This window comes from Phalangium opilio, unplaced genomic scaffold (assembly GCF_054372755.1).
Source record: "Phalangium opilio isolate 3A_F unplaced genomic scaffold, DU_Popi_V2 ptg000021l_1, whole genome shotgun sequence".
Lineage (NCBI taxonomy): Eukaryota > Metazoa > Arthropoda > Arachnida > Opiliones > Phalangiidae > Phalangium > Phalangium opilio.
This window is the reverse complement of record NW_028324153.1, coordinates 3,445,226-3,458,281: the sequence shown is the minus strand read 5'-3', so window position 1 is coordinate 3,458,281 and position 13,056 is coordinate 3,445,226. Positions and strand designations below refer to the sequence as shown.

The 13,056-nt window shown below is 44.1% G+C and overlaps 13 non-coding genes across 13 annotated transcripts; all 13 read left to right on the top strand.

Annotated features, from left to right (window-relative positions):
• The first annotated feature begins 181 nt into the window (after positions 1–181).
• On the top strand, positions 182–303 carry TRNAL-CAA (transfer RNA leucine (anticodon CAA)). Its single transcript has 2 exons — positions 182–219; positions 258–303. It is a non-coding gene; the product is annotated as a tRNA-Leu (tRNA).
• A 1,757-nt stretch (positions 304–2,060) lies between these two features.
• TRNAL-CAA (transfer RNA leucine (anticodon CAA)) lies at positions 2,061–2,182 on the top strand. The gene is made up of 2 exons: positions 2,061–2,098; positions 2,137–2,182. It is a non-coding gene; the product is annotated as a tRNA-Leu (tRNA).
• Positions 2,183–3,355: 1,173 nt separating this feature from the next.
• On the top strand, positions 3,356–3,477 carry TRNAL-CAA (transfer RNA leucine (anticodon CAA)). Its single transcript has 2 exons — positions 3,356–3,393; positions 3,432–3,477. It is a non-coding gene; the product is annotated as a tRNA-Leu (tRNA).
• Positions 3,478–3,904: 427 nt separating this feature from the next.
• TRNAL-CAA (transfer RNA leucine (anticodon CAA)) lies at positions 3,905–4,025 on the top strand. Its single transcript has 2 exons — positions 3,905–3,942; positions 3,980–4,025. It is a non-coding gene; the product is annotated as a tRNA-Leu (tRNA).
• A 1,368-nt stretch (positions 4,026–5,393) lies between these two features.
• TRNAL-CAA (transfer RNA leucine (anticodon CAA)) lies at positions 5,394–5,514 on the top strand. The gene is made up of 2 exons: positions 5,394–5,431; positions 5,469–5,514. It is a non-coding gene; the product is annotated as a tRNA-Leu (tRNA).
• Positions 5,515–5,581: 67 nt separating this feature from the next.
• Positions 5,582–5,702, top strand: TRNAL-CAA (transfer RNA leucine (anticodon CAA)). The gene is made up of 2 exons: positions 5,582–5,619; positions 5,657–5,702. It is a non-coding gene; the product is annotated as a tRNA-Leu (tRNA).
• A 634-nt stretch (positions 5,703–6,336) lies between these two features.
• Positions 6,337–6,457, top strand: TRNAL-CAA (transfer RNA leucine (anticodon CAA)). The gene is made up of 2 exons: positions 6,337–6,374; positions 6,412–6,457. It is a non-coding gene; the product is annotated as a tRNA-Leu (tRNA).
• Positions 6,458–6,892: 435 nt separating this feature from the next.
• On the top strand, positions 6,893–7,013 carry TRNAL-CAA (transfer RNA leucine (anticodon CAA)). The gene is made up of 2 exons: positions 6,893–6,930; positions 6,968–7,013. It is a non-coding gene; the product is annotated as a tRNA-Leu (tRNA).
• Positions 7,014–7,647: 634 nt separating this feature from the next.
• On the top strand, positions 7,648–7,768 carry TRNAL-CAA (transfer RNA leucine (anticodon CAA)). Its single transcript has 2 exons — positions 7,648–7,685; positions 7,723–7,768. It is a non-coding gene; the product is annotated as a tRNA-Leu (tRNA).
• A 246-nt stretch (positions 7,769–8,014) lies between these two features.
• On the top strand, positions 8,015–8,136 carry TRNAL-CAA (transfer RNA leucine (anticodon CAA)). The gene is made up of 2 exons: positions 8,015–8,052; positions 8,091–8,136. It is a non-coding gene; the product is annotated as a tRNA-Leu (tRNA).
• A 1,923-nt stretch (positions 8,137–10,059) lies between these two features.
• TRNAL-CAA (transfer RNA leucine (anticodon CAA)) lies at positions 10,060–10,180 on the top strand. Its single transcript has 2 exons — positions 10,060–10,097; positions 10,135–10,180. It is a non-coding gene; the product is annotated as a tRNA-Leu (tRNA).
• Positions 10,181–10,814: 634 nt separating this feature from the next.
• Positions 10,815–10,935, top strand: TRNAL-CAA (transfer RNA leucine (anticodon CAA)). The gene is made up of 2 exons: positions 10,815–10,852; positions 10,890–10,935. It is a non-coding gene; the product is annotated as a tRNA-Leu (tRNA).
• A 246-nt stretch (positions 10,936–11,181) lies between these two features.
• Positions 11,182–11,303, top strand: TRNAL-CAA (transfer RNA leucine (anticodon CAA)). Its single transcript has 2 exons — positions 11,182–11,219; positions 11,258–11,303. It is a non-coding gene; the product is annotated as a tRNA-Leu (tRNA).
• The last annotated feature ends 1,753 nt before the right edge of the window (positions 11,304–13,056 follow it).

Sequence of the window (13,056 nt, the reverse complement as noted above, 5' to 3'; positions counted from 1 at the left end):
CGTCAGGATGGCCCAGCGGTCTACGGCGCCAGACTTAAGGGGCTTAGTTCACAACGTGAACCCGTGTATTCTGGTCCTCATTTGAGGGCAAGGGTTCAAATCCCACTTCCTACACGATATGTTTTATGAAATTAACTGGAAGAGATGTAATTTATAAAACGTCCAAAATGCAAGAGACCACGTCAGGATGGCCGAGCGGTCTAAGGCGCCAGACTCAAGGGGCTTAGTTTCCTTCGTTCACAACGTGAATGTGAGTTTTCTGGTCCTCGTATGAGGGCGTGGGTTCGATTCCCACTTCTGACACGATATGTTTTAATAAATTAACTAGAAGAGATGTAATTTATAAAACGTTCAAATTACAATTGACCACGTCAGGATGACCGAGCGGTCTAAGGCGCCAGACTCAAAGGCTTAGTTTCCTTCGTTCACAACGTGAATCTGAGTTTTCTGGTCCTCGTATAAGAGCGTGGGTTCGAGTCCCACTTCTGACACGATATGTTTTATGAAATTAACTGGAAGAGATGTAATTTAAAAATCGTCCAAATTACAAGAGACCACGTCAGGATGGCCGAGCGGTCTAAGTCGCCAGACTCAAGGGGGTTAGTTTCCTTCGTTCACAACGTGAATCTGTGTTTTCTAGTCCTCGTATGAGGGCGTGGGTTTGAATCCCACTTCTGACACGATATATTTTAATAAATTAACTGGAAGAAATGTAATTTATAAAACGTCCAAAATACAAGAGACCACGTCAGGATGGCCGAGCGGTCTAAGGCGCCAGACTCAAGGGGCTTACTTTCCTTCGTTCACATCGTGAATCTGTATTTTCTGGTCCTCGTATGAGAGCGTGGGTTCGAATCCAACTTCTGACACGATATATTTTAATAAATTAACTGCAAGAGATGTAATTTATAAAACGTCCAAATTACAATAGACCACGTCAGGATTGCCGAGCGGTCTAAGGCGCCAGACTTAAGGGGCTTAGTTCTTTCGTTCACAACGTGAATCCGTGTATTCTGGTCCTCGTTTGAGGGCAAGGGTTCAAATCCCACTTTTGACACGATATGTTTTATGAAATTAACTAGAAGAGATGTAATTTATAAATCGTCCAAATTACAAGAGACCACGTCAGGATGGCCGAGCGGTCTAAGGCGCCAGACTCAAGGGGCTTAGTTTCCTTCGTTCACAACGTGAATCTGTGTTTTCTGGTCCTCGTATAAGGGCGTGGGTTCGAATCCAACTTCTGACACGATATGTTTTAATAAATTAACTAGAAGAGATGTAATTTATAAAACGTCAAAATTAAAAGAGACCACGTCAGGAGGGCCCAGCGGTCTAAGGCGCCAGACTTTAGGGGGTTAGTTTCCTTCGTTCACAACGTGAATCAATGTTTTCTGGCCCTCGTATAAGAGCGTGGGTTCGAGTCCCACTTCTGACACGATATGTTTTATGAAATTAACTGGAAGAGATGTAATTCAAAAAACGTCCAAATTACAAGAGACCACGTCGGGATGGCCGAGCGGTCTAAGGCGCCAGACTCAAGGGGGTTAGTTTCCTTCGTTCACAACGTGAATCTGTGTTTTCTGGTCCTCGTATGAGGGCGTGGGTTCGAATCCCACTTATGACACGATATATTTTAATAAATTAACTGGAAGAAATGTAATTTATAAAACGTCCAAAATAAAAGAGACCACGTCAGTATGGCCGAGCGGTCTAAGGCGCCAGACTCAAGGGGCTTATTTTCCTTCGTTCACAACGTGAATCTGTGTTTTCTGGTCCTCGTATGAGGGCGTGGGTTCGAATCCCTCTTCTGACACGATATGTTTTATGAAATTAACTGGAAGAGATGTAATTTATAAAACGTCCAAATTACAAGAGACCACGTCAGGATGGCCCAGCGGTCTACGGCGCCAGACTTAAGGGGCTTAGTTCACAACGTGAACCCGTGTATTCTGGTCCTCATTTGAGGGCAAGGGTTCAAATCCCACTTCCTACACGATATGTTTTATGAAATTAACTGGAAGAGATGTAATTTATAAAACGTCCAAAATGCAAGAGACCACGTCAGGATGGCCGAGCGGTCTAAGGCGCCAGACTCAAGGGGCTTAGTTTCCTTCGTTCACAACGTGAATGTGAGTTTTCTGGTCCTCGTATGAGGGCGTGGGTTCGAATCCCACTTCTGACACGATATATTTTAATAAATTAACGGGAAGAGATGCAATTTATAAAACGTCCAAATTACAAGAGACCACGTCAGGAGGGCCCAGCGGTCTACGGCGCCAGACTTAAGGGGCTTAGTTCACAACGTGAATCTGTGTTTTCTGGTCCTCGTACAATAGCGTGGGTTCGAATGCCACTTCTGACACGACATATTTTAATAAATTTACTGGAAGAGATGTAATTTATAAAACGTCAAAATTACAAGAGACCACGTCAGGAGGGCCCAGCGGTCTACGGCGCCAGACTTAAGGGGCTTAGCTCACAACGTGAACCCGTGTATACTGGTCCTCGTTTGATGGCAAGGGTTCAAATCCCACTTCCTACACGATATGTTTTATGAAATTAACTGGGAGAGATGTAATTTACAAAACGTTCAAATTACAATTGACCACGTCAGGATGGCCGAGCGGTCTAAGGCGCCAGACTCAAAGGCTTAGTTTCCTTCGTTCACAACGTGAATCTGTGTTTTCTGGTCCTCGTATAAGGGCGTGGGTTTGAATCCCACTTCTGACACGATATGTTTTATGAAATTAACTGGAAGAGATGTAATATAAAAAACGTCCAAATTACAAGAGACCACGTCAGGATGGCCGAGCGGTCTAAGGCGCCAGACTCAAGGGGGTTAGTTTCCTTCGTTCACAACGTGAATCTGTGTTTTCTGGTCCTCGTATGAGGGCGTGGGTTCGAATCCCACTTATGACACGATATATTTTAATAAATTAACTGGAAGAAATGTAATTTATAAAACGTCCAAAATAAAAGAGACCACGTCAGTATGGCCGAGCGGTCTAAGGCGCCAGACTCAAGGGGCTTATTTTCCTTCGTTCACAACGTGAATCTGTGTTTTCTGGTCCTCGTATGAGGGCGTGGGTTCGAATCCCTCTTCTGACACGATATGTTTTATGAAATTAACTGGAAGAGATGTAATTTATAAAACGTCCAAATTACAAGAGACCACGTCAGGATGGCCCAGCGGTCTACGGCGCCAGACTTAAGGGGCTTAGTTCACAACGTGAACCCGTGTATTCTGGTCCTCATTTGAGGGCAAGGGTTCAAATCCCACTTCCTACACGATATGTTTTATGAAATTAACTGGAAGAGATGTAATTTATAAAACGTCCAAAATGCAAGAGACCACGTCAGGATGGCCGAGCGGTCTAAGGCGCCAGACTCAAGGGGCTTAGTTTCCTTCGTTCACAACGTGAATGTGAGTTTTCTGGTCCTCGTATGAGGGCGTGGGTTCGAATCCCACTTCTGACACGATATATTTTAATAAATTAACGGGAAGAGATGCAATTTATAAAACGTCCAAATTACAAGAGACCACGTCAGGAGGGCCCAGCGGTCTACGGCGCCAGACTTAAGGGGCTTAGTTCACAACGTGAATCTGTGTTTTCTGGTCCTCGTACAATAGCGTGGGTTCGAATGCCACTTCTGACACGACATATTTTAATAAATTTACTGGAAGAGATGTAATTTATAAAACGTCAAAATTACAAGAGACCACGTCAGGAGGGCCCAGCGGTCTACGGCGCCAGACTTAAGGGGCTTAGCTCACAACGTGAACCCGTGTATACTGGTCCTCGTTTGATGGCAAGGGTTCAAATCCCACTTCCTACACGATATGTTTTATGAAATTAACTGGGAGAGATGTAATTTACAAAACGTTCAAATTACAATTGACCACGTCAGGATGGCCGAGCGGTCTAAGGCGCCAGACTCAAAGGCTTAGTTTCCTTCGTTCACAACGTGAATGTGAGTTTTCTGGTCCTCGTATGAGGGCGTGGGTTCGAATCCCACTTCTGACACGATATATTTTAATAAATTAACGGGAAGAGATGCAATTTATAAAACGTCCAAATTACAAGAGACCACGTCAGGAGGGCCCAGCGGTCTACGGCGCCAGACTTAAGGGGCTTAGTTCACAACGTGAATCTGTGTTTTCTGGTCCTCGTACAATAGCGTGGGTTCGAATGCCACTTCTGACACGACATATTTTAATAAATTTACTGGAAGAGATGTAATTTATAAAACGTCAAAATTACAAGAGACCACGTCAGGAGGGCCCAGCGGTCTACGGCGCCAGACTTAAGGGGCTTAGCTCACAACGTGAACCCGTGTATACTGGTCCTCGTTTGATGGCAAGGGTTCAAATCCCACTTCCTACACGATATGTTTTATGAAATTAACTGGGAGAGATGTAATTTACAAAACGTTCAAATTACAATTGACCACGTCAGGATGGCCGAGCGGTCTAAGGCGCCAGACTCAAAGGCTTAGTTTCCTTCGTTCACAACGTGAATCTGTGTTTTCTGGTCCTCGTATAAGGGCGTGGGTTCCAATCCCACTTTTGACACGATATATTTTAATAAATTAACTGCAAGAGATGTAATTTATAAAACGTCCAAATTACAAGAGACCACGTCAGGGTGGCCGAGCGGTCTAAGGCGCCAGACTCAAAGGCTTACTTTCCTTCGTTCACAACGTGAATCTGTGTTTTCTGGTCCTCGTATAAGGGCGTGGGTTTGAATCCCACTTCTGACACGATATGTTTTATGAAATTAACTGGAAGAGATGTAATATAAAAAACGTCCAAATTACAAGAGACCACGTCAGGATGGCCGAGCGGTCTAAGTCGCCAGACTCAAGGGGGTTAGTTTCCTTCGTTCACAACGTGAATCTGTGTTTTCTAGTCCTCGTATGAGGGCGTGGGTTTGAATCCCACTTCTGACACGATATATTTTAATAAATTAACTGGAAGAAATGTAATTTATAAAACGTCCAAATTACAAGAGACCACGTCAGGGTGGCCGAGCGGTCTAAGGCGCCAGACTCAAAGGCTTAGTTTCCTTCGTTCACAACGTGAATCTGTGTTTTCTGGTCCTCGTATAAGGGCGTGGGTTCGAATCCCACTTCTGACACGATTTGTTTTAATAAATTAACTGGAAGAGATGTAATTTAAAAACGTCCAAATTACAAGAGACCACGTCAGGATGGCCGAGCGGTCCAAGGCACCAGACTTTAGGGGGTTAGGTTCCTTCGTTCACAACGTGAATCAATGTTTTCTGGTCCTCGTATGAGGGCGTGGGTTCGAATCCCACTTCTGACACGATATATTTTAATAAATTAGCTGGAAGAGATGTAATTTATAAAACGTTCAAATTACGATAGACCACGTCAGGATGGCCGAGCGGTCTAAGGCGCCAGACTCAAAGGCTTAGTTTCCTTCGTTCACAACGTGAATCTGTGTTTTCTGGTCCTCGTATAAGGGCGTGGGTTCGAATCCCACTTCTGACACGATATATTTTAATAAATTAGCTGGAAGAGATGTAATTTATAAAACGTTCAAATTACGATAGACCACGTCAGGATGGCCGAGCGGTCTAAGGCGCCAGACTCAAAGGCTTAGTTTCCTTCGTTCACAACGTGAATCTGTGTTTTCTGGTCCTCGTATAAGGGCGTGGGTTCGAATCCCACTTCTGACACGATATGTTTTATGAAATTAACTGGAAGAGATGTAATTTAAAAAACGTCCAAATTACAAGAGACCACGTCAGGATGGCCGAGCGGTCTAAGTCGCCAGACTCAAGGGGGTTAGTTTCCTTCGTTCACAACGTGAATCTGTGTTTTCTAGTCCTCGTATGAGGGCGTGGGTTTGAATCCCACTTCTGACACGATATATTTTAATAAATTAACTGGAAGAAATGTAATTTATAAAACGTCCAAAATACAAGAGACCACGTCAGGATGGCCGAGCGGTCTAAGGCGCCAGACTCAAGGGGCTTACTTTCCTTCGTTCACATCGTGAATCTGTGTTTTCTGGTCCTCGTATGAGGGCGTGGGTTCGAATCCAACTTCTGACACGATATATTTTAATAAATTAACTGCAAGAGATGTAATTTATAAAACGTCAAAATTAAAAGAGACCACGTCAGGAGGGCCCAGCGGTCTAAGGCGCCAGACTTTAGGGGGTTAGTTTCCTTCGTTCACAACGTGAATCAATGTTTTCTGGTCCTCGTATGAGGGCGTGGGTTCGAATCCCACTTCTGGCACGATATATTTTAATAAATTAGCTGGAAGAGATGTAATTTATAAAACGTTCAAATTACGATAGACCACGTCAGGATGGCCGAGCGGTCTAAGGCGCCAGACTCAAAGGCTTAGTTTCCTTCGTTCACAACGTGAATCTGTGTTTTCTGGTCCTCGTATGAGGGCGTGGGTTCGAATCCCACTTATGACACGATATATTTTAATAAATTAACTGGAAGAAATGTAATTTATAAAACGTCCAAAATAAAAGAGACCACGTCAGTATGGCCGAGCGGTCTACGGCGCCAGACTTAAGGGGCTTAGCTCACAACGTGAACCCGTGTAAACTGGTCCTCGTTTGAGGGCAAGGGTTCAAATCCTACTTCCTACACGATATGTTTTATGAAATAAACTGGAAGAGATTTATTTATAAAACGTCCAAAATGCAAGAGACCACGTCAGGATGGCCGAGCGGTCTAAGGCGCCAGACTCAAGGGGCTTAGTTTCCTTCGTTCACAACGTGAATCTGTGTTTTCTGGTCCTCGTATAAGGGCGTGGGTTCGAATCCCACTTCTGACACGATATATTTTAATAAATTAGCTGGAAGAGATGTAATTTATAAAACGTTCAAATTACGATAGACCACGTCAGGATGGCCGAGCGGTCTAAGGCGCCAGACTCAAAGGCTTAGTTTCCTTCGTTCACAACGTGAATCTGTGTTTTCTGGTCCTCGTATAAGGGCGTGGGTTCGAATCCCACTTCTGACACGATATGTTTTATGAAATTAACTGGAAGAGATGTAATTTAAAAAACGTCCAAATTACAAGAGACCACGTCAGGATGGCCGAGCGGTCTAAGTCGCCAGACTCAAGGGGGTTAGTTTCCTTCGTTCACAACGTGAATCTGTGTTTTCTAGTCCTCGTATGAGGGCGTGGGTTTGAATCCCACTTCTGACACGATATATTTTAATAAATTAACTGGAAGAAATGTAATTTATAAAACGTCCAAAATACAAGAGACCACGTCAGGATGGCCGAGCGGTCTAAGGCGCCAGACTCAAGGGGCTTACTTTCCTTCGTTCACATCGTGAATCTGTGTTTTCTGGTCCTCGTATGAGGGCGTGGGTTCGAATCCAACTTCTGACACGATATATTTTAATAAATTAACTGCAAGAGATGTAATTTATAAAACGTCAAAATTAAAAGAGACCACGTCAGGAGGGCCCAGCGGTCTAAGGCGCCAGACTTTAGGGGGTTAGTTTCCTTCGTTCACAACGTGAATCAATGTTTTCTGGTCCTCGTATGAGGGCGTGGGTTCGAATCCCACTTCTGGCACGATATATTTTAATAAATTAGCTGGAAGAGATGTAATTTATAAAACGTTCAAATTACGATAGACCACGTCAGGATGGCCGAGCGGTCTAAGGCGCCAGACTCAAAGGCTTAGTTTCCTTCGTTCACAACGTGAATCTGTGTTTTCTGGTCCTCGTATGAGGGCGTGGGTTCGAATCCCACTTATGACACGATATATTTTAATAAATTAACTGGAAGAAATGTAATTTATAAAACGTCCAAAATAAAAGAGACCACGTCAGTATGGCCGAGCGGTCTACGGCGCCAGACTTAAGGGGCTTAGCTCACAACGTGAACCCGTGTAAACTGGTCCTCGTTTGAGGGCAAGGGTTCAAATCCTACTTCCTACACGATATGTTTTATGAAATAAACTGGAAGAGATTTATTTATAAAACGTCCAAAATGCAAGAGACCACGTCAGGATGGCCGAGCGGTCTAAGGCGCCAGACTCAAGGGGCTTAGTTTCCTTCGTTCACAACGTGAATGTGAGTTTTCTGGTCCTCGTATGAGGGCGTGGGTTCGAATCCCACTTCTGACACGATATATTTTAATAAATTAACGGGAAGAGATGCAATTTATAAAACGTCCAAATTACAAGAGACCACGTCAGGAGGGCCCAGCAGTCTACGGCGCCAGACTTAAGGGGCTTAGTTCACAACGTGAACCCGTGTATACTGGTCCTCGTTTGATGGCAAGGGTTCAAATCCCACTTCCTACACGATATGTTTTATGAAATTAACTGGAAGAGATGTAATTTATAAAACGTCCAAATTACAAGAGACCACGTCAGGATGGCCCAGCGGTCTACGGCGCCAGACTTGAGGGGCTTAGTTCACAACGTGAACCCGTGTATTCTGGTCCTCGTTTGAGGGCAAGGGTTCAAATCCCACTTCCTACACGATGTGTTTTATGAAATTAACTGGAAGAGATGTAATTTATAAAACGTCCAAATTACAAGAGACCACGTCAGGATGGCCCAGCGGTCTACGGCGCCAGACTTGAGGGGCTTAGTTCACAACGTGAACCCGTGTATTCTGGTCCTCGTTTGAGGGCAAGGGTTCAAATCCCACTTCCTACACGATATGTTTTATGAAATTAACTGGAAGAGATGTAATTTATAAAACGTCCAAAATACTAGAGACCACGTCAGGATGGCCGAGCGGTCTAAGACGCTTGACTCAAGGGGCTTAGTTTCCATCGTTCACAACGTGAATCTGTGTTTTCTTGTCCTCGTATAAGGGCGTGGGTTCGAATCCCACTTCTGACACGATATGTTTAAATAAATTAACTGGAAGAGATGTAATTTATAAAACGTCCAAATTAAAAGAGACGACGTCAGGAGGGCCCAGCGGTCTAAGGCGCCAGACTTAAGGGGCTAGTTCATTCGTTCACAACGTGAATCTGTGTATTCTGGTCCTCCTTTGAGGGCAAGGGTTCAAATCCCACTTCTGACACGATGTTTTATGAAATTAACTGGAAGAGATGTAATTAATAAAACGTCCAGATTACAAGAGACCACGTCAGGATGGTCGAGCGGTCTAAGGCGCCAGACTCAAGGGGCTTAGTTTCCTTCGTTCACAACGTGAATCTGTGTTTTCTGGTCCTCGTATGAAGGCGTGGGCCCGAATCCCACTTCTGACACGATATGTTTTAATAAATTAACTAGAAGAGATGTAATTTATAAAACGTCAAAATTAAAAGAGACCACGTCAGGAGGTGCCAGCGGTCTAAGGCGCCAGACTTAAGGGGGTTAGTTTCCTTCGTTCACAACGTGAATCTGTGTTTTCTGGTCCTCGTATGAGGGCGTGGGTTCGAATCCCACTTCTGACACGATATATTTTAATAAATTATTTGCAAGAGATGTAATTTATAAAACCTCCAAATTTCAAGAGACCACGTCAGGATGGCCGAGCGGTCTAAGGCGCCAGACTCAAAGGCTTAGTTTCCTTCGTTCACAACGTGAATCTGTGTTTTCTGGTCCTCGTATAAGGGCGTGGGTTCCAATCCCACTTTTGACACGATATATTTTAATAAATTAACTGCAAGAGATGTAATTTATAAAACGTCCAAATTACAAGAGACCACGTCAGGGTGGCCGAGCGGTCTAAGGCGCCAGACTCAAAGGCTTAGTTTCCTTCGTTCACAACGTGAATCTGTGTTTTCTGGTCCTCGTATAAGGGCGTGGGTTCGAATCCCACTTCTGACACGATTTGTTTTAATAAATTAACTGGAAGAGATGTAATTTAAAAACGTCCAAATTACAAGAGACCACGTCAGGATGGCCGAGCGGTCCAAGGCACCAGACTTTAGGGGGTTAGTTTCCTTCGTTCACAACGTGAATCAATGTTTTCTGGTCCTCGTATGAGGTCGTGGGTTCGAATCCCACTTCTGACACGATATATTTTAATAAATTAGCTGGAAGAGATGTAATTTATAAAACGTTCAAATTACGATAGACCACGTCAGGATGGCCGAGCGGTCTAAGGCGCCAGACTCAAAGGCTTAGTTTCCTTCGTTCACAACGTGAATCTGTGTTTTCTGGTCCTCGTATAAGGGCGTGGGTTCGAATCCCACTTCTGACACGATATGTTTTATGAAATTAACTGGAAGAGATGTAATTTAAAAAACGTCCAAATTACAAGAGACCACGTCAGGATGGCCGAGCGGTCTAAGTCGCCAGACTCAAGGGGGTTAGTTTCCTTCGTTCACAACGTGAATCTGTGTTTTCTAGTCCTCGTATGAGGGCGTGGGTTTGAATCCCACTTCTGACACGATATATTTTAATAAATTAACTGGAAGAAATGTAATTTATAAAACGTCCAAAATACAAGAGACCACGTCAGGATGGCCGAGCGGTCTAAGGCGCCAGACTCAAGGGGCTTACTTTCCTTCGTTCACATCGTGAATCTGTGTTTTCTGGTCCTCGTATGAGGGCGTGGGTTCGAATCCAACTTCTGACACGATATATTTTAATAAATTAACTGCAAGAGATGTAATTTATAAAACGTCAAAATTAAAAGAGACCACGTCAGGAGGGCCCAGCGGTCTAAGGCGCCAGACTTTAGGGGGTTAGTTTCCTTCGTTCACAACGTGAATCAATGTTTTCTGGTCCTCGTATGAGGGCGTGGGTTCGAATCCCACTTCTGGCACGATATATTTTAATAAATTAGCTGGAAGAGATGTAATTTATAAAACGTTCAAATTACGATAGACCACGTCAGGATGGCCGAGCGGTCTAAGGCGCCAGACTCAAAGGCTTAGTTTCCTTCGTTCACAACGTGAATCTGTGTTTTCTGGTCCTCGTATGAGGGCGTGGGTTCGAATCCCACTTATGACACGATATATTTTAATAAATTAACTGGAAGAAATGTAATTTATAAAACGTCCAAAATAAAAGAGACCACGTCAGTATGGCCGAGCGGTCTACGGCGCCAGACTTAAGGGGCTTAGCTCACAACGTGAACCCGTGTAAACTGGTCCTCGTTTGAGGGCAAGGGTTCAAATCCTACTTCCTACACGATATGTTTTATGAAATAAACTGGAAGAGATTTATTTATAAAACGTCCAAAATGCAAGAGACCACGTCAGGATGGCCGAGCGGTCTAAGGCGCCAGACTCAAGGGGCTTAGTTTCCTTCGTTCACAACGTGAATGTGAGTTTTCTGGTCCTCGTATGAGGGCGTGGGTTCGAATCCCACTTCTGACACGATATATTTTAATAAATTAACGGGAAGAGATGCAATTTATAAAACGTCCAAATTACAAGAGACCACGTCAGGAGGGCCCAGCAGTCTACGGCGCCAGACTTAAGGGGCTTAGTTCACAACGTGAACCCGTGTATACTGGTCCTCGTTTGATGGCAAGGGTTCAAATCCCACTTCCTACACGATATGTTTTATGAAATTAACTGGAAGAGATGTAATTTATAAAACGTCCAAATTACAAGAGACCACGTCAGGATGGCCCAGCGGTCTACGGCGCCAGACTTGAGGGGCTTAGTTCACAACGTGAACCCGTGTATTCTGGTCCTCGTTTGAGGGCAAGGGTTCAAATCCCACTTCCTACACGATGTGTTTTATGAAATTAACTGGAAGAGATGTAATTTATAAAACGTCCAAATTACAAGAGACCACGTCAGGATGGCCCAGCGGTCTACGGCGCCAGACTTGAGGGGCTTAGTTCACAACGTGAACCCGTGTATTCTGGTCCTCGTTTGAGGGCAAGGGTTCAAATCCCACTTCCTACACGATATGTTTTATGAAATTAACTGGAAGAGATGTAATTTATAAAACGTCCAAAATACTAGAGACCACGTCAGGATGGCCGAGCGGTCTAAGACGCTTGACTCAAGGGGCTTAGTTTCCATCGTTCACAACGTGAATCTGTGTTTTCTTGTCCTCGTATAAGGGCGTGGGTTCGAATCCCACTTCTGACACGATATGTTTAAATAAATTAACTGGAAGAGATGTAATTTATAAAACGTCCAAATTAAAAGAGACGACGTCAGGAGGGCCCAGCGGTCTAAGGCGCCAGACTTAAGGGGCTAGTTCATTCGTTCACAACGTGAATCTGTGTATTCTGGTCCTCCTTTGAGGGCAAGGGTTCAAATCCCACTTCTGACACGATGTTTTATGAAATTAACTGGAAGAGATGTAATTAATAAAACGTCCAGATTACAAGAGACCACGTCAGGATGGTCGAGCGGTCTAAGGCGCCAGACTCAAGGGGCTTAGTTTCCTTCGTTCACAACGTGAATCTGTGTTTTCTGGTCCTCGTATGAAGGCGTGGGCCCGAATCCCACTTCTGACACGATATGTTTTAATAAATTAACTAGAAGAGATGTAATTTATAAAACGTCAAAATTAAAAGAGACCACGTCAGGAGGTGCCAGCGGTCTAAGGCGCCAGACTTAAGGGGGTTAGTTTCCTTCGTTCACAACGTGAATCTGTGTTTTCTGGTCCTCGTATGAGGGCGTGGGTTCGAATCCCACTTCTGACACGATATATTTTAATAAATTATTTGCAAGAGATGTAATTTATAAAACCTCCAAATTTCAAGAGACCACGTCAGGATGGCCGAGCGGTCTAAGGCGCCAGACTCAAAGGCTTAGTTTCCTTCGTTCACAACGTGAATCTGTGTTTTCTGGTCCTCGTATAAGGGCGTGGGTTCCAATCCCACTTTTGACACGATATATTTTAATAAATTAACTGCAAGAGATGTAATTTATAAAACGTCCAAATTACAAGAGACCACGTCAGGGTGGCCGAGCGGTCTAAGGCGCCAGACTCAAAGGCTTAGTTTCCTTCGTTCACAACGTGAATCTGTGTTTTCTGGTCCTCGTATAAGGGCGTGGGTTCGAATCCCACTTCTGACACGATTTGTTTTAATAAATTAACTGGAAGAGATGTAATTTAAAAACGTCCAAATTACAAGAGACCACGTCAGGATGGCCGAGCGGT